Genomic DNA, 19,027 nt, shown 5'->3' on the forward strand with positions numbered 1-19,027 from the left:
AAGAAAGACGAGTGAGTAATCTATCCTAACAGTATATCGAGGTGTTTTCTTGTAAGACTATCTACTCTTCCGATGACTCCCTAATAAACAGGGGGAAAGGAAAGACTGCCCCAGTGAAACAAATGTAAGGGCACCCCTGGGCAAAACTCTGTCTTACTTGTGCACTGGCATGAAAACACATGCTTTGCTTACTCTCACCCTCCCAATCATTTCCGTCGCTTCCATTCCTGGCTCCAGCAAGAGTCACACTGAAGACACAGACTCTGACCAATTGGAAATTCCACATAGACACAGAGCCTTCAATGATAAGGAGTCCTGTGCTCGCTGAGGATAGAGAACTGATTACAGAGGGCTTTAGAGATTCATTTATTCATTGGCAAATCAGATGGTATTAAATTTGGTCTCAAATCTTTCTAATGCAATAAAGTGAAGTGGAAGAGAAAGATAATTTGGAACATCAGCCAAGCAATGACAAAGACTGCTGAAAAGTTTTCCATACGGCTTCCTACCCGCCCCACTGAAACCACATTTCAAGCATACAGACGTTAAGTCTCCACTTTACTAAGCTTACACATAAAGCTGGGAAAATTCTATTTCTCAGATCAATTATAACAGAACGCTGATATTACTAAAATGACATACTTATATTCATATTTTATGGATTTAGGAAAAAAATTCCACAAGAAAAAAACAAAAAAAGATCTGTGCCTTAACTATGTTAGTATATACTGAATTGTACCCACACATGCTCAGTTTCCAAACGGAGTTGTTACTGTCTCTGTATTTTTCCAACATGACTATTCCTACCCATCACTAACACAAATTTCTTTAAAATATCAAGACATAACCCTCACTCTACTCCTCCATTTAAACAAAAAGATCAGTTGAGAATCTAAAGGATATAATCAAACATGTTTTAATATGCAGATAAGAATAAACTTCATAACTACCCAGGGCAATTTGGAAACATGTATCAGTAATCTTTAAACATGTATTTTGATCCCACAAGTACAAATCTAAAAATTCATGTCAGGAAATATCTGTCAAACACGCTGAACTGTATACATAAAGTTGTCTATTGTGGCCGCTCATAAAAAAAAAATTTTTTATTTTTATTTTTAAGATTTTTATCTTTAAGTAATCTCTACACCCAACATGGGGCCGAACTCCCAACACCAAGATCAAGATTGCATGCTCCACCAACTGAGCCAGCCAGGTGCCCCAAGAAAAACTCTTTAAATGAAAATAGCCCTGAACGTACAAGAACAAAGAAATGGGAAAGAAATTACTGTACATTCAAACAACAACATACCATGCAGTCACTCTACAGTAAAAGTATGTTCTTGACGGCCTGGAAAAATATTTATGGTCAACTTAGTGAAAAAAGCAACTTAGTAAAAAAGGGGCAGCTGGCTGGCTCGGTCAGTAGAGCATGCAACTCTTGATCTCAGGGTCATAACTTCAAGTCCCATGTTGGGTAGAGTTTACTTAAAAAAAAAAAAAAATTTAAAGCAAGCTAGAAAATAGCATGTTTATGACATCATATTCGTTTATAAAATACAAAATAGTCACTTATACCTGCATGCACAGAAAAAGTATGAATGGAAACAGCATACCAAGACATTAACACTGTATTTTCTAAAATGAAAATGCACTACTTATGTAATTTTAAAAATACATTTTAAAAATAACAGTGTACTAAAAAAAAAATAGTGATACTAACAAAACAATGCTGCAAACTATATACACACATATAAAAGCTCATATATGTATAGACTATCTACAAAACCACCTAAGAAATCAGAAACAGTAGCTGCCTCTGGGAACGAATGAGGAAGAATACAGAGAAAAGGTGGAGGAAGACTGACTTTTCATTCTCTAGCCTTCTATACCTTTTAAGTTTTTTGACCATATACATATTATCTAGTCAAAGGAAATATAAATTTCAAAACATCAGAAAGTATAATATTCTTTCCAGTTAAACCATATTATATGCAATAAATACCAGAAAGTTGTTGTAAAGTCAAATTTAATTATAATCATGAGCTTTGCGCAGTGGCAGTATCGTAGCCAATGAGGTTTATCCGAGGCGCGATTATTGCTAATTAATTATAATCATGAAACCATAGGCATCATCAGTTACTACAAGAATTAAAAACTACAGGGTGGCCTGGCTGACTCAGTGGGTGAGCATGTGACTCTTGATCTCGGGGTCATGAGTTCAGCCCTGCACAGAGCTTTAAAAAAATTGAAAACTATAAAAAGAGCCAGTTATTCAGCAAATTGTCCATCTCTGGTACTCCTCTCTAGAAGGCAGCCTTGGTAACATACAAGGAAGCAAAGCTTATTTCCGAACCTCATAACCAGCCATGAAATCTTTGCAAAATCAAAATAATGAGAAAGAAAAACAAACAAGTAATGAGAAGGCAAGTGCTTGATTGGTTTTTTATCACTGAAACATAGCTACATTTTAACTGAAAAATGACATATAACAGAATAGTCATACACTTTTACAAAATTTTATTTTTATAGTTTATTTTTTATTTTTTTCCCAAAGATTTTATTTATTTGACAGAGAGAGCGATCACAAGTAGGCAGAGAGGCAGGCAGAGAGATGGGGGGAAGCAGGCTCCCCACCGAGCAGAGAGTCCAGTGCAGGACTCAATCCCAGGACCCTGAGATCATGACCTGAGCTGGAAGCACAGACCCAACCCCCTGAGCGACCCAGGCAACCCATACAGTTTTGTGTTTTTTTTTTAAGATTTTATTTATTTATCTGACAGAGAGAGATCCCAAGTAGGCAGAAAGGCAGGCAGGGGGCGGCGGGGGGGAAGGGGGGAGGCTCCCTGCTGAGCAGAGCGCCTGATGTGGGGCTCGATCCCAGAACCCTGAGATCATGACCTAAGCCGAAGTTAAAGGCTTAATCCACTGAGCCATCCAGGCATTCCCAAAATCGTATTTTTTAATGTATTAACTACAGGGGTGCCAGAGTGGCCCAGTTAAGTCTCTGACTCTTGATTTTAGCTCAGGTCATGATCTTAGTGTCCTGAGATCAAGCCTCACACCGGGTCCCACACTCAGCATAGTCTATTTATCCCTCTTCCTCTGCTCCTCCCCCGCTCACTCTCTCAAATAAGTAAAATCTTTAAAAAAAAAAGAAAAAAACAACCTCTAAGATGGAATATTTGGCAGTATCCCTCAAAATTTTAAAGATACATAACTTTCAACCCAAAATGTCAACTTATAGGACTTTATTCATATATGTGCAAAATAAATTATTATAGGATTAGTCTTTCTAGCATAAAAGCAAAAGACTAGAAAAAACTAAACGCTCCTCAGTAAAGGGCTAGGTAAATTATGATATGCCCAGCTATACCCTTCATTTAAAAAAAAAAAACCAGTAAGGAGGGGTGCCTATGTGGCTTAGTCACTTGAGCATCTGACTCTTGATCTCAGCGTCCTGACTTTGAGCCCCACGTTGGGCTCCACACTGGGCACAGAGACCACTCAAAAAAAGAAGAAGAAAACCCACAATGAGGAAGTCTATTTTTTTTTTTTTCCTATTTTTTTTTTTAAAGATTTTTCTTATGGGGTAGCTGGGTGGCTCAGTTGATTGAGCTTCTGCCTTCAGCTCAGGTCATGATCCCAGGGTCCTGGGATCGTCGTCGGGCTCTCGGCCCAGCGGGAACCTGCTTCTCCCTTTCCCCACCACACCCCCTCCTTGTACTCTCTCTGTGTCAAATAAACAAATAAAATCTTTAAAAGAAAAAAAGATTTCATTTATTTATTTGAGAGAGTGAGTGAGAGAGAGAGAGCATGGGGGGGGGGCAGGGCAGACTCCCCACTGAGCACGAAGACTGATGCAGGACTCAATCACATGACACTGGGATCAAGAACTTGGCCCGAAAGAGATGCTTACCCAGTTGAGCTACCCAGGTGCCCCATAGTAAGTCTTTAACATACTCACATAGAATGATTTGCAAGAGAAAGAAAGAAAGGAGGAAGAAAGGAGGGATGGAGGAAGTGAGGGAGGAAAATACAGGGTAGTCTGCAGTAGCCTGTACAAAAAAGGAGGAAAGGGAGATAGACAGATATACATATATGCCTTTTTTTCCACATATATAATTAATAACGCTGGTGTTTCCAGGAAAGGGAACTGGGTGGATGACAGACAGGAGAGAAGGAAAACTTAAATTTCAAATCATGTATATGTAATGCCTGCTCGAAAAATAAATATTTTATTTAAAAAATTAATGCATTTAACTAGCAGTTCTATTTCTCCTTTCTAGGTAATTTAAACAAAATGAAAAGAACCTTCATACTCAGCTATAACAGATTTACACTCACTCATAATTAAAAGGGATACTGGAGCGACTGGCTGGCTCAGTTGTTAAGAGTGTGATCCTTGATCTCAGGGTTGTGAGCTCAAGTCCCCTGGTGGGTACAGAGATTACTTAAAAATAAAATCGTTAAAAAAGAAAAAAAGGGACACAGACTATCCCCTAGACATTGAAAAAAAAAAAGTTTTACAACCAAAAATGAATGCAATAAGCTTGTAATTACAATAAAAACATATTTTTAATAATGCCATCACTCTCCAGAAGCAATATCAATAGCAGTTTCCCAAAAGCACAATGTCTAATCCCTACCCCAAAATTCCAAAATTGAATCACTGATCAGCTGCTGATTCAAGTAAAGATTTGAAAATAGTCCTGGTTCTATCAAGACCTAGGGTTCTCTGAAAGATGCTAGTTTCAGACAGCCTTCTCTCAGCAAGGGGGCCTTCTAGGCCCTTGTCTGTGGACACTTCACAACATTAGACCATGGTATTAATATGGCCAAGAGGCAGGCTCTTCGCCCCTCGGTCACAACCTAGGTCCCCAGCCAACACAGCTCTCCCATAAATGGAAAGCAACAAACAGGCCGCAGAGTACCCAAGCAGACACGCGTACCTGGTTCAGGGCCTTACACACTTCAGGTCAAAACAGGGTTAAGACATCTCTCTTTTCCTATCCCCAGAGTAGGAGCCCTTCCCTCTCCAGTCTTCCCACAGGAACACATTTAATTCAGGCATCATAACTGTCTCCTTGCTTGTCTGACTTCCCTCTTAAGTGGTAGAGCTCTTTGGAACAGGGCTGAGAGCCTCTTTCTCTGTCCTGCGGCAGAACAGTTAAATGTGTTTGGTAAAGATTCTGATCGAGGCATACAGTTTCTGCATTCTTTACTAATTACCCAGGATATACCCTAGAATAACTCTCTTAATTAAATGGCAGCAGTTTTCACGAAGGCTCTGGTTTTCAGGTCCATCTCATGAACACCTACCTATATTGTTCCCGCATCCCCTCCACTCACCCTACCCCACCCCAAAGGAGGTCTATAAATCACGTAATTATAAGATGTTCTTTATCTTCCCCAGCTGTCATCCTTTCAGGATTCTGTAAAATCATTACTATACAATTAGGCTAAATATTATTATTTTGTTCAAACAAATGTTCTTTGGCAATTTCAGAAACCTCCTCCAAGTTCTAAAAGGCATGAGAGAATGGAAAGCTTTTCCCATCATGTTCACTTCAAAAATGCAGTCACAGGCCATAGGAAATCTCCTTGGCATGCCATTCTCTCCCAATAGGCAAACACAATCAGATCAGGCTAAAATCGATACCCATGAGCCCAAATCAGCTTGCATAGAGGGCAATGCGACACTGAGAGTCGTTCTTTTTTTTTTTTTTTTAAGATTTTATTTTATTTATTTGACAGAGAGAGAGACAGCGAGAGAGAGAACATAAGCAGCAGGAGAGGGAGAGGGAGAAGCAGACTTCCCATGGAGCAGGACTCTGGGATCACGACCTGAGCCAAAGGCAGCCGCTCAACGACTGAGCCACCCAGGCACCCAGAGTATTTCTTTTTAAAGAACACCTTCCCGCCCCCCAGCATGCGATCCCATGTCTGAAGGGTGGTATATTAAATGACAAAAACACTTCCTGAATCAAATTTTCTGTGTACAGATACAGCTATATACTACCTCTGGTCTTATTTACAGAGAAGTTGGGTCCATCTTTGTGTACACAGATATATGGCTACAGATTCACATCTATACCAGGCCAACTTCTCTGTAAATATGGCCAGAGGTAGTGAAAGAAAACAGGCTGCATCGTTTCTTCCTGCTCTCCCTGGAATAAACCGTTATTCGACTAAGGGAGTTCAAGCTGTTGAATCTCTTCATTGGCTGACAATTTTCCTGAAAGCATGTCGATTTGCTCTGACTTCTCTGATGTTATGTTGCTTGGAACTAGAAAATAAAAGAATAAAATAATTCCTTTTTTTGTTTTCACTATTAATAACAAGGAACTGCTAAAATAAACAGTGGAAGAATAACCAGTATCTTATATGATGAAAGTGTTTATATAATAACACACTAAGAAATACCTATTTCAGAGTCAAAACCCAGTGGAAAACAAAATATCAAAGGCCAATCTTCAAACCAGGTCTCCCCTTCAATGACATCTGGATGGTACATTACAAAATGGACTCCGGAGGGAAGTCTGATCACTCAGGATAAATAATAGTAGTAGACCCCACTGAACACTAAAGAGTGTGATGGGAGGGAATCTAATAATACAGACCCAGAGAGAAAGTTCAGATACGTCTTCACTAGTTAACTTTTGGAATTTCTAGGCAAAAGTAATTTTAAATGATAGTTAATATTTTTGTTAGAAAAGTAATATACACTATTCCACAAACTTCAAATAACTTTTTAAACTAACAGCATTTGTCAAAAATGCAAATCAAAATGGATCAACAATCTAAATATAAAAGCTAAATCTATAAAACTAAATATATAAAATTACCTCTAAAATGAGTACAATATACAATATAAAGCTTACTGTAATCTTAAATTTTACAAGCTAAAAATTTTCCATTTATCCATGAAACAAACCTTGCCTACCCTCCTTCATCCTTACCACCGGCCCACCCTGTTTTTCTTCCCTTGAACCAGGATACGTGGATATTTTAAATGCATGTCCTTTTAAGTTATTTTCCCAAATGTGAGGATTGATATAGCATCTGTCTTTCAAATGCCTTTGGAATTTTGTGTGTGTGACATAAGATATTTGGGTAAACTTCAGTTAGGTTGCATTTAAAACCTTGAACTTTACAATATACTGATTATTGATCTTTCAAGAATCTTCTGCAATTATCCAATCATAAACGCAAACATCTATACTCAGCTTTATAATTCAATCAATAAAAGGTAAGGCCATCACTTGCATAGTACTACACTGGGCACTTGAGTGATGGGGATGCAGGGAGACAAGAGAGGGTTGGAAATGGGGAAACAAAGAAATATAATATAAATCCAACCCTGAAGGTCATCAAAATCTATTTTGAAAACAGACACCACTTGGGCGCCTGGGTGGCTCAGTGGGTTAAGCCTCTGCCTTCAGCTCAGGTCATGATCTCAGGGTCCTGGGATCGAGTCCCTCATCGGGCTCTCTGCTCAGCAGGGAGCCTGCTTCCCCCTTCTTTCTGCCTGCCTCTCTGCTTACTTGTGATCTGTCTTTCCCTCTGTCAAAGAAAGAAAGAAAACAGATACCACTTAAAAGTAATTATACAAAATTAAAAGGAAGAAAGGAAACTCACATTTATTAAGTGTCTCTCGTAAGTCAAGCAGCAAAACTGTAACACAATACAAAATATCCACATATCTTGTTCCAAAGAAAGAAAACCAGGCGGGGGGGGGGGGGGGGGGTTAAGGATGAAGGAGGGTAAGGCAGTGAAAAATAACTAAACCAAAATATAAATTAATTAAAATGCTTATATCAGTTTTCAACAAATGGTGCTGGAACAACTTGATATCTACATGCAAACAATGAAGTTGGATTCCCTACCTCACGCCATGTAAAAAAATTTTAATTCAAATGAATCAACAACCTAAATGTAAGAGCTAAAACTATAAAAGAAAGAATAAAACATAGGAGTAAATCTTCATGACCTTGGATTGGTAATGGTGATTCTTAGCTATAACACCAAAAGCATAAGCAGCAAAAGAAACAAACAGATTAACTGGACTTCATCAAAATTAAAAACTGTTGTGCATCAAGAACATGGTCAAGAAAATGTGAAGACAATTCACAGAATGAATGGGAGAAAATACCTACACATCACATATCTGGTAAGAGTTTAATATCCAGAACATATAAGAACCCCTAAAACTAACTCAACAACAAAAAGACAAGCAATGCAATCTAATAATAAGCAAAGGACTTGAATAGATATTTACCCAAAAAAAGTAACACCTTAGTCATCACAGAAAAATCAAAACCACAGTGAGATACTGTTTCACAACTATCAGAATGGCTATAACTTTAAAAATAAAATAACCAGGGGCACCTGGGTGGCTCAGTGGGTTAAGCCTCTGCCTTCCGCTCAGGTCATGGTCTCAGGGTCCTGGGATCGAGCCCCACATCCGGCTCTCTGCTTGGCAGGGAGCCTGCTTCCTCCTCTCTCTCTGCCTGCCTCTCTGCCTACTTGTGATCTCTCTCTGTGTCAAATAAATAAATAAATAAAATTTTTTTAAAAAATCTTTAAAAATAAAATAAAATAACGGAAAACAGCAAGTGTCTGCAAAGATATGGAGAAACTGAAACCGTTATACACTGCCACTGGGAGTACAAATGGTACAGTCACCCTGGAAAGTTCAAAGAGTCTTCAAAAAGCTAAACAATTACCATACGACCCAGTAATTCTAGTCCTAGGTATACACCCCAAAGAACTGAGAACAGAGACTCAGAAACTTGTAAACCAATATATACCGCAGCATCATTCACAATAGTCAAAAAGTGGAAACCACCCAAGTTCTATCAACAGATGAGAGGATAAACAAAATGTAGTATATACATACAATGAAATATTATTCACCAATTAAAAAAGAATAGCATTCTGATACATCCTACAACATGAATGAATCTTGAACACATTATGCTAAGTGAATAAATCATAGAAGGACAGATATTATACGATTCCACTTAGTGAAATATCTAGAATAGGCAAATTTGCTGCAACTGAAAGTAGATTATAAATTACCAGGGACTGAGGGAGAGGGAGGAAGGGGATTTATGGCTTAATGGTTACAGGGCTTCTGTCTGGAGCGATGGAAAAGATTTGGAAGCTGACTCTGATGATGGTTGTACAACAGTATGAATTTAAGTAATGCCCTGACTGATATTCTTAAAAAACGGTTAAAATAGCCTATTTTAAGTTATATCTATCTATCTATATATATACACACACATACTATATATGTGTATATATGTATATATATGTTTGTGTATATATGTATATATACACACACATATGTCTATGTGTATATATATATATGTGTGTGTGTGTGTATATATCTCACAATAAAAAAATTAAAAAGAAAAAGTTTCTATCATGTCTTCAGTAACCTGGACTATCCAAGGGTAGATTTCAAATCAGGGACAATCTAACCTTCATTGAAACCCTAGTGGGAAGCTTGCTGCCCTATATCCCTCCTGACCTATAAGGAGGTATTTCTAGATGCCACCAGATGCTGGGAACAGACTTTCTCCCAAGCCAGCCCAATGACCTTTCACGAACAAGGAATAACCTGTGCTGGAAAAACTGAAACAAATGGAAAGGAAGCTGAAGAATTTGAAAGCCAAACTCTGCAAGCTGTATGACTGTGGACAAATTATTCAACTTTTCAAACCCTCAGCTTCCTCTCATTCTAAAATGAAAATCACATCTGCCTGTTGCTCTAAGAGCCGGCAAAAGCATACCTACAAAAAGTTGGGGTTCAATCCATGGTGACCGTTGCCATTGCGACACTGGGTCTACCTACCACCTTGGGCCAACCAAAGGCTGAGGAGGACATGGTTTGTGTCTGGAGAGCTCTATGACTTCTCAGAACTGAAACAAAACACAGCCACCAGTACGAGAAGACTTCAGAGAAGGAGCTGTTTTTATGCAGTTCAACTACTCTTAGAAAGACTGGCTTATTGTTCCTAGAATGAACCAGGCTACTCTGTATCAGGAAGGGCACCGCTACACAATTCATTCCCTCTATACAAGAGGCCTCTGTTAGCATGTCTGAGAAACCCTTCCTAACTGAGTCGGCCTCTACCCACAGGAAAGACACTCTGGGAAGAAACTGAGCAGAAAATGAGCTAGAAGGTAGTCCCAAGGCAGCTCTCAAACTTTGTGGCTTCAGAATCACCTGGGAAATCTGTTTAAAAAGCAGATCCCTCACCCCCACCACCAGACATTCTGATTACTAAATTATTTCAAGCAGGGCCCTTGAGCACAAAAAAACTCTTGGAAGGTAGGAGATGCAAATGTAGTAAGATTACATTCTGATGCTGACAAATAGACTATTCTGTCCCACAAAGCAAAGGCTGCATTTTCCTCCACATCTACCTGGAAATTCAACAGCTTTACCAATGCAGGGCAAGAGTGAAAACCAAGGAGGTAAGATCGCCTGTGTGTAATGCCCAATACAAACTACATACAGTCCGTTCATACAGAAGTTCATCATTACTGCTTATACTTTCTTTCTTTTTTTTTTTTTTTTTTGACAGAGGGAGACACAGTGAGAGAGGGAACACAAGCAGGGGGAGTGGGAAAGAGAGAAGCAGGCCTCCCGCTGAGCAGGAAGCTCAATGTGGGGCTCAATCCCAGGACCCTGGGTTCATGACCCGAGCCGAGGGCAGACGCTTAACGACTGAGCCACCCAGGTGCACTGCTTATTCTTTTTTAAAACAAATGAAAAATAAAAATAATGTGGCATTCCACATCTCTCCCAGTAACAAAAAATACACTTAAAATATATTATCAGAAGTTGGTAAAATTTTTGTGGAATTGATACATTCTTAGGGGGCTGGGAAAACTATTAACTGATACAACTTTTTGGTCAGCAGTCAGACAATGTGTATTAAAGGTCACCCAATCCTCACTTCTTCGAATGTACCCTAAAGAAACAACACAAAAGAAGCCGACTCTATGCAAAAAGATAGTCACTGTTGTAGTCTATGTAATTAAAAAAAAAAAAAAAAGTGGCACCTGGTGGCTCAGTTGGAAGAGCATGAGACTTAATCTTGTGGTCATGAGTTCAAGCCCCAATCAGGTGTAGAGATTACGTAAATCAATAAGTAAACTTAAAAAAAAAAGATACTATGTCAAGGACCCCAGTTTCCCAAAATCTGTCATATCATCTCAAATATGACAAAGCTATTAAAAAGCTGAAATGATTACTAATATGTCATTAAGTAGCCACAAAACATGCAAGACCTAATATTATGGGCGCCTGGGTGGCTCAGTAGGTTGAGCCTCTGCCTTCGGCTCAGGTCTCAGATCTCAGGGTCCTGGGATCAAGGCCCTCATCGGGCTCTCTGCTCAGTAGGGAGCCTGCTTCCCCCCCCACCTCCACCTGCCTACTTGTGATCTGTTAAATAAATAAATAAAATCTTTTTAAAAAAAGACCTAATATTAATTACTGCGAAGTACAAATATATGGATAGCTTCAAAGGTGATACATTAAGAAATAACAGCCTGTGTTAGGAGGGTTTGATGTGACTTTTCCCCCTCTGGTCTCTCAAGTTTCTATTATGTTATTATAATAAGACTGTAAATAAATTTAACTGATTCTGCTTGGAAAGGTAACTGGAAAACACTTACAGAGACAGGTGGAAAATGGATCCAGCTATCCTGAACACCAAATGTGTTCAGGATAAACTCACCCAAATGTGCCATGGTAACAGTCCCACGGACAGTTCTGGATTTTTTTCAATCTTCTCAGATACGTGTAATATTAAATTTGAATTTACATATTTTTAAAAGCAAGTAGAAACACACTAAAAGATAGGAGGAAATCTGGTTTGGCAGCTATTCACATGGCAAAATAATCAGATTTCATGAACCATAACTTCAATAATCCAAGAAAATTATGTAACTAAGAGCCAGTTGACAGGAAAAGAACATTTAAGTTGAGAAATTGAAGGCCTGGCTCTCCTAGCGCTATCTCAGACTGAGCGTCAACCTGCAGATCTTAGTTTCTCATTTGTAAATTGGTAGGATCATGATGTTATCTTCCCCATATACCCCAAAGGACTTTTAAGAGAGGAGCAAAGATTCTTACGAATGTAAAAGTGCTTTGAAAATTGGGTGTTTTTTCCCTTAAATCTGGCTATTATTTATTATTAAGAAGATACTCACATATGTCTAGCTACCAAAAAGAGGAACAGTTGTTTAGAAGGATACATTTCAAACTGATAAGTGGATATGCCTCCCAGGGGGCCTGAGATCTGGGGCCAAACCCTTCCCTTTATGTGCATTGTTTCAATCTTTTTTTTTTTCCCTTTTAAGATTTTATTTATTTGATCGAGAGATAGAGAGAGCCAGAGAGCACAAGCTGGGGAGAATAGCAGAGGGAGAGAGAGAAGCAGGCTCCCCGCTGAGCAGGGAGCCTGATGTGGGGCTCCAGCCCAGGCCCCTAGGATCATGACCTGAGCTGAAGGCAGATGCTCAATCTTCTGAGCCACCCAGGCTCCCCTGCATTGTTGCAGTCTTTCAGGAGAATGTATTCATATATTACTTGATAAATTTTTTAATTTGTAAAAGCAAATGCAATCACTAACAAAATTAACAGAGTGTTAATTTTGGGTTTTGAGGGTTTTTTTAAGAACCACCTGGGGTTGTTCAACTGTAGCTGTCCAGGTCTCACAGACTTAATTGACCAAAATCTCTGAGTGGACAGAAATAAATAAGTTCAGAACATTTGTATTTTAACAAAATCAAGTGATCCTATGACTTGATTATTGCTTCTTATGCTATGTTATCATTAATTTTCTTATTAATTCTCTAATACAATAATATTCTTATTTTCTAATACTAACTCCTACCACAAATACACAGAGGAATACCATGTATATCCACTTACTATATGCCAGACACTACTCTGAGCACCTGACATATATTATCTCACTTAATCCTTACAACCCTATAAGTACTGTTAACACTGCCCTCCCCTCGCCCCTGTTTTACAGATGAAATTATTAAAATACAAAGAGGTTATTTAACAGGCCCATGGTCCAAAGTCACAGGGCTAGTAAATGGCAGAGCCAGAATGTACAAAAAAGTTTGAAAACCCCTAATATAGTTTCTTTTTTTTTTTTTTTTAAGATTTTATTTATTTATCTGACAGAGAGATCACAAGTAGGCAGAGAGGCAGGCAGAGAGAGAGGAGGAAGCAGGCTCCCCGCGGAGCAGAGAGCCCGATGCGGGACTCGATCCCAGGACCCCGAGACCACGACCTGAGCCGAAGGCAGCGGCTCAATCCACCGAGCCATCCAGGCGCCCCCCTAATATAGTTTCTTAACCTAAGACAACAGCTGTATACTCTGGTCAGGTCACCGCAAATTCTGTTTCATTTCAGATACTACATTTGCCTAAAGAAAGCAGCATGGGAAAATCTGATTTCCCCATGAGGGGAGGGGACACCTGGCTGGCTCAGTCTGTACAGCATGGGACTCTTCACCTAAAGGTTGTAAATTTGAGCCCCATGTTGGGTATAGGGATTACTATAAAAAATTAAAATCTTGGGGCGACTAGGTGGTGCAGTCAGTTAAGCATCCGACTCTCGGTTTCAGCTTAGGTCTTGATCTCAGGGTTGTGAGATCAAGCCCCACAGACTTTGCACTCAGCACCGAAATGGCTTGAGAGTCTCTCTCCCTCTTCCTCTGCCCCTCTCCCCTGCAAGTCTGAGCTTAGGAGCCGCTCACGCTCTAAAAAAAATAAAATAAAATCTTTTAAAAGAAATTTATAAAAACCACGAGGGGACAAAGGATCTAGGGCTGTTTACATACTTCCAGCGTACCTAGCATCACTTTGTAACATTCTGTTCCTCTATTAGACCGTGAGCCCTGGACTATGTAGTCTTTTCAGCAGTACCCTCATGACACCTGGTAGCTAACTAAAGAAAGAGTTTAATAAATTAATTCATCAATAAATCTACAGACAGCTTGATGACTGTCCTAGGAAATGAAAGGCTATTATGTGGAGAAGAAACAGACTTAATTCATGTTGCTTCAGGGGGTATAACCAAGAACACCCAACAGAGGAGTGGCAGATTTTGGTACACTCTAAACTAGCTTTCTAGCAACCAAGACCTGTCCAGTAACGGCGAAGCACATCTGCAATGTGAGGTTGATGATCAGAACAGAGTAGACAAAAGGTAGGAGAGTGGCTGGTCTACGGAGCCTCCAAGAGTTCTTCCAAAGCTCAAAGTCTTCTAAGTTATGATACATTTGTTCATTCTTTCACATTTCATACATTTAAAGTGACTAGTTACACAAGTCCCTAGTTACACAAGTCCTGGTAGTAAGTACAGAGGCTATCACAGTGTCGTACAAACTCCCAGTGCCCTCGACGATGTAAAGAACACAAGCACAGGCCATCAGTCTCCCAGGAAGGAAGGTAATGGATACAAAAGGAATCAGCAAGGAATGAGATTTCCAGGCAGGAAACAAGAGGGAAGTCAACACAGGCATTCTGAAAGAAAGTCCGTCATTCGAGCACATGTGAGCCACATCTTCAGGGATCCATGCGGGGAGATGGACTGGGGCTGCCCTAACAACAATCTGGGGAAGAAAAGCCTGCAGTATGGCAGTACCGGTCTGAGCATAAAGGAGGCAGGCAAGCCCTGGAGTGATGAAGACCCAGCAGAAATAACCACTAAACTCCAGAGCTTTTTAAAAAAGAAGGCCTTTGGGGCGCCTGGGTGGCTCAGTGGTTAAAAGCCTCTGCCTTCAATTCAGGTCATGATCTCAGGGTCCTGAGATCGAGCCCCGCATCGGGCTCTCTGCTTGGCAGGGAGCCTGCTTCCCTCCTCTCTCTCTGCCTGCTTCTCTGCCTACTTGTGATCTTTGTCTGTCAAATAAATAAATAAAATCTTTAAAAAAAAAAAAAAGAAGGCCTTTGGAGGTCATTCAGGCAAACACACTCACATGTTATGGACATTGTCCTGCTTGCACTGGCTAAAGAAAGGTTTGTTTACTTTCTCAAATTACATTTTACACACCAAAAACTCTATCATCAATGACTTGTCCTTTGCTTAGTTCTTTTTCTTTTCTTTTTTAAGACTAATAAATCCTCTTATTTTCAAAGAAACCTTTTTGGTGATTCTGTTTTGCTTGCAGTTTTCAAAATTGGCAGTTTTAATAACTCAGCTCTTAGCCTAATATTATAATCCCTTAAGTGCCTATACCATTTATCAATAGTACTAAATTAAAAATAGTATAATCTAAGAACGATTTTTTTTTAAAGATTTTATTTATTTATTTGACAGAGAGAGATCACAAATAGGCAGAGAGGCAGGCAGAGAGAGTGAGAGGGAAGCAGGCTCCCTGCCGAGCTGAGAGCCCGATGCGGGACTCGATCCCAGGACCCTGAGATCATGACCTGAGCCGAAGGCAGCGGCTTAAACCACTGAGCCACCCAGGCGCCCTAAGGACGATTTTATAAATAGAAGATTGTTAAGAAATGGACTCTCAGAAACAAATTTAGGTCTCAGATCCAAGAAACTATCTCTCACTCAACTTATAAATTGTGAGACTGAGCCACCCAAGAAAATAGAACTACTAAAGCAAAAAAAAAAAAAATCTAAACCCAAAACCAATGAACAAAACGTAATACATATGAACAATAAACTTAATGTTCTTTGGCCAATCATTTCTCAGTGTCCCTGTCAAACTATTTTAAGGATCTGAAATCTTGCTCTATAAAAAGTAAGTTCCCATCATCCAAACTACACTTAAGAGATTCTCTCGCAGTGGTTACTGAAGCATAAACACCAACCTTCAGTTTTTTCCTTCTTTTAGTACAAAAAAATGCTTACCTCTTTTAGATAGAAGTTGAGTCTGTGGCCCAAATCCTGACATACCAGGAGATCTGGGTTTTCAGTTCCAACACTAATTTAAGGTGTAAGGTTAGCAAAGGCCTTTCCTGTATTTACCACTCAGCTTAGATTGTAACATGGAGATACAATATTTGACACCCGACCACCAATGGTCACTTCAAAGGATTTCTAACTTTGGTTAACTTTAGCTGGGAGAATATAAAGCTAGGGCTGAAAACTCAGTAAAAAAAAACCAACAACAACAACTTTAAAAATCAAAAATAGTGCTGCTCCATGTTAGCTTACAAACTATGAATTACAGAAACAGATCTGAGTAACAATTGGTAAATATGGTGCAGTTACACAATTTTACCAAAACGAATAAGCAAACAGCTCACGAAAATTTAAATCTTTCTTAGAAAATAGAGAAGATAAATAATATTCACTAACTCTGGGACATTATGGTGTTGTTTTTATCTATAAGGTCTCTGCATCAATGTTACTATTCTCCCACTCCCTTTATGAGCAAAAGGAGCCCACTGTTGAGGATCCCTCATACCCAGAGCTCAGTAAATGTCACAAATAATAATAGTAATAAAAGCAACAATCTCTAAAGCTAGAATTTATACTGTGGCACGAGAATAGGGTGCAAGGCACATGGCAGCATGAAACGATTTCTCCCTTCTGACTCTTCTGCATCACTGCCTCCCAAAGGACTACAGAATCCAAAGCTCTCACTGCCACATCTACAAATTAAAGTATCATGATTAAAGAACTCACAGGTTCCACGAACGGTCAGTATTGAGTGAACGAACACTAAAACAAGAAAATTCATCCGTATGCAACAAAACATGCTTCAAAGGACTTCGCCTAGTTTTTATTTTTTTAATTTGAGAAATAAACACAACTATTTTATATATAACATTATGTAATAAGTTAGACTCTGGAAAACCCCATACTCATCCGAGCGGCTCGGAAAATGGAAAGCAAAATTCGATTAGCTCCATTGTACCCAACCAGGCTAACGTGCAAGATCACACTCTCATCTTCGTCAGAGCGGCTCTGCCAATACCAAAGAACAACAAAGGCAAGTTGAGGAGGTTGCACAAGGCGTAACTCAGCACTTGTCCGCTTTCCCGGCTTCGGGAAGCAGCTCTCTGCGGGCCTCAGGGACCAAGGGACCCTCTGCAACCCGCCCGTCCGGCCCCCAGCTCGGCTAGGCGCCGCTCGCTCAGCTTTTGTCTGGCCCGGCTGGGAGCCCCGGCCGCCCGCCTCTCCTGCACCCCTTCCCTCTGGATCTTTCTCCACACCCATCACTCGCCGATGACTAGTTGTTGTGGGTTTCTCTCCCTCGCCCCCTCCCCTCGCAATCCCGGGCTCTTTTCAAACGCGACTGGGCTGTTCACTGGCTTCTCCCACCCGGCCGGGAAGACTTGGGTCAGGAAGGGGGCCCGGGGTGGGGTCTGGGAGAGGAAAAGAGAGAGGGGCACACAAAGCCGAGCTGACCCCACAGCCGCCCCCTCCTCCCTCTGCAAAGCAGCCTGGGATCAGGGACCTACCGGTAGGATAAACAACCATCCCATCCCGCTCCCCGCCCCGCTCCCACCTAAGGGCCGCCCCCTCCCCCCAAAGTGCACCCAAGAGCCGATGACAGCGCTGGACATCGCCCCCACCCAGACTCAGCGTACGCCACGGCAGGCGAGGGGGCAAAGGCCTCGGAGGGCTGGGTCTGAATCTCCTCGCCCTAATCGGGTACTTACAGTCGTATTATTCGCTACTGTTGCCGCTGCGGACCGGAGAGCCGCCGCCTTCTCCTCCACCCCAATGAGGTTAAGCGCTTGGTGCGGGGATTAAAAAAAAAAAAAAAAAAAAAAAAAATAGAAGCTGAGAGCGCCTGCGCAGTGCGGACTCCCTTTTACCGCCACGGACCAGGCTCGACCATAGAGAGTGCAAACAGAGACCAGAGAGGCGGCTGCTCTCTATGGTAACGCCCCGCGCAGGCGCTGGCCTGGCTGTGCTGGGCTTCGGGAGCTGCAAATCCCAGGAGCTTTTCCCCCTTCCAAGAACGTTAATTGACCCCGATGGGGACCCGTAGAGTAAAAGTTCTTTAAGGGAAGGGTGGCCCAGGTGCTGTCGGGGGTTCCTGGGAAGTTGCGGCGAAACTCGGGCCAGGCCACGAGGGTCGGATGTAAGGGGCCTCGGCGGCAGAGCAGTGAATAGAGCTGAGGGGGAGTCAGGAAAGCCTGGATAAAGTCGTCCGGCCGGGACTTCCTGTGGTCGAGGTCTAATATCTGAGGGAAACGGACTTTTACTTCTGGGTTACGCGCGTCCCGCCCCCACCATCGGGCGACTAGGATGAAGGAAATTGTGCCCTGCGACTTTCCGTACCGGGGCTTGCATCTCTTCTCTCTTCCCTTCTCAATTAGGCGCCGAGACTTGAGCCGGAAGCACAACCTTTTTAACGGTTCTTTGCTCTTCTTGGAGGGCGGTCGGCCCGTGGTGGCCTCGGAGACTCTTGAGACGGCCAGCCACAACCCCTTTCTTACTTGAGCGCCTCCACAAATAACGCTGCTTTTGTCTTCCCTCGCATTACTTTCGGATGACGCGTGAGAACGTGTTTCGGAGGGTAGAAAGCTGTGCAAATTATCGGGCTGCTTTTAAGGATCCCCAAGGACCCGCAGTTTTGCCGCGTCAAACCCCTATGTTCGCAGGTAATTTGACACTGAGAGCTTTTGTGTGAAATTATACACTGCGTCGACGAAATCTCTCCTTGGGAGTGTGAGTTGCCTTCCCTCCATCTCGATGCCCATCGCGTTGGGTTTTCAGTGGGAGCTCTTGAATGCCGAGCTCCATGGTGGTGGTGTGTTTGTGTGAGAAGGGTGCGGGAGAGTGGTGAGATGAACGCTCCTGTTACTCGGCTTAGCTGTTACGGCCGGAGAGACGCACGTAAAACAGTAAAGCCATGTGTTCGCTCCTCTCGGCGGTGCAGGAAAGGGAAAGGACCCTGGTCTGAAGGTGCAGGCATGTCACGGAGGGTAGGGTGTGACTTCTAGTTGGATCTCGGAAAAGTAACCTATCTTCGGGGCGAAAGCACAGACCTTTTTGAAAATGTTT

General features: G+C 41.3%; 1 protein-coding gene and 1 pseudogene across 24 annotated transcripts in view; one reads left to right on the forward strand and one right to left on the reverse strand.

Annotated features, from left to right (window-relative positions):
- Nucleotides 1–17,764, reverse strand: part of CLASP1 (cytoplasmic linker associated protein 1) — a 266,446-nt gene extending 248,682 nt beyond the window's left edge. For all 24 annotated transcript variants that reach the window (XM_046018656.1, XM_046018655.1, XM_046018654.1 and 21 more), the window contains exon 1: nucleotides 17,674–17,764. The gene's annotated coding sequence lies outside the window, so the exon portion shown is untranslated. The remainder of the gene's footprint in view (nucleotides 1–17,673) is intronic.
- On the forward strand, nucleotides 2,045–2,169 carry LOC123951211 (annotated as a pseudogene).
- Nucleotides 17,765–19,027: the final 1,263 nt, after the last annotated feature.

Source organism: Meles meles, chromosome 9, assembly GCF_922984935.1.
Source record: "Meles meles chromosome 9, mMelMel3.1 paternal haplotype, whole genome shotgun sequence".
Taxonomy (NCBI): Eukaryota; Metazoa; Chordata; class Mammalia; order Carnivora; family Mustelidae; genus Meles; species Meles meles.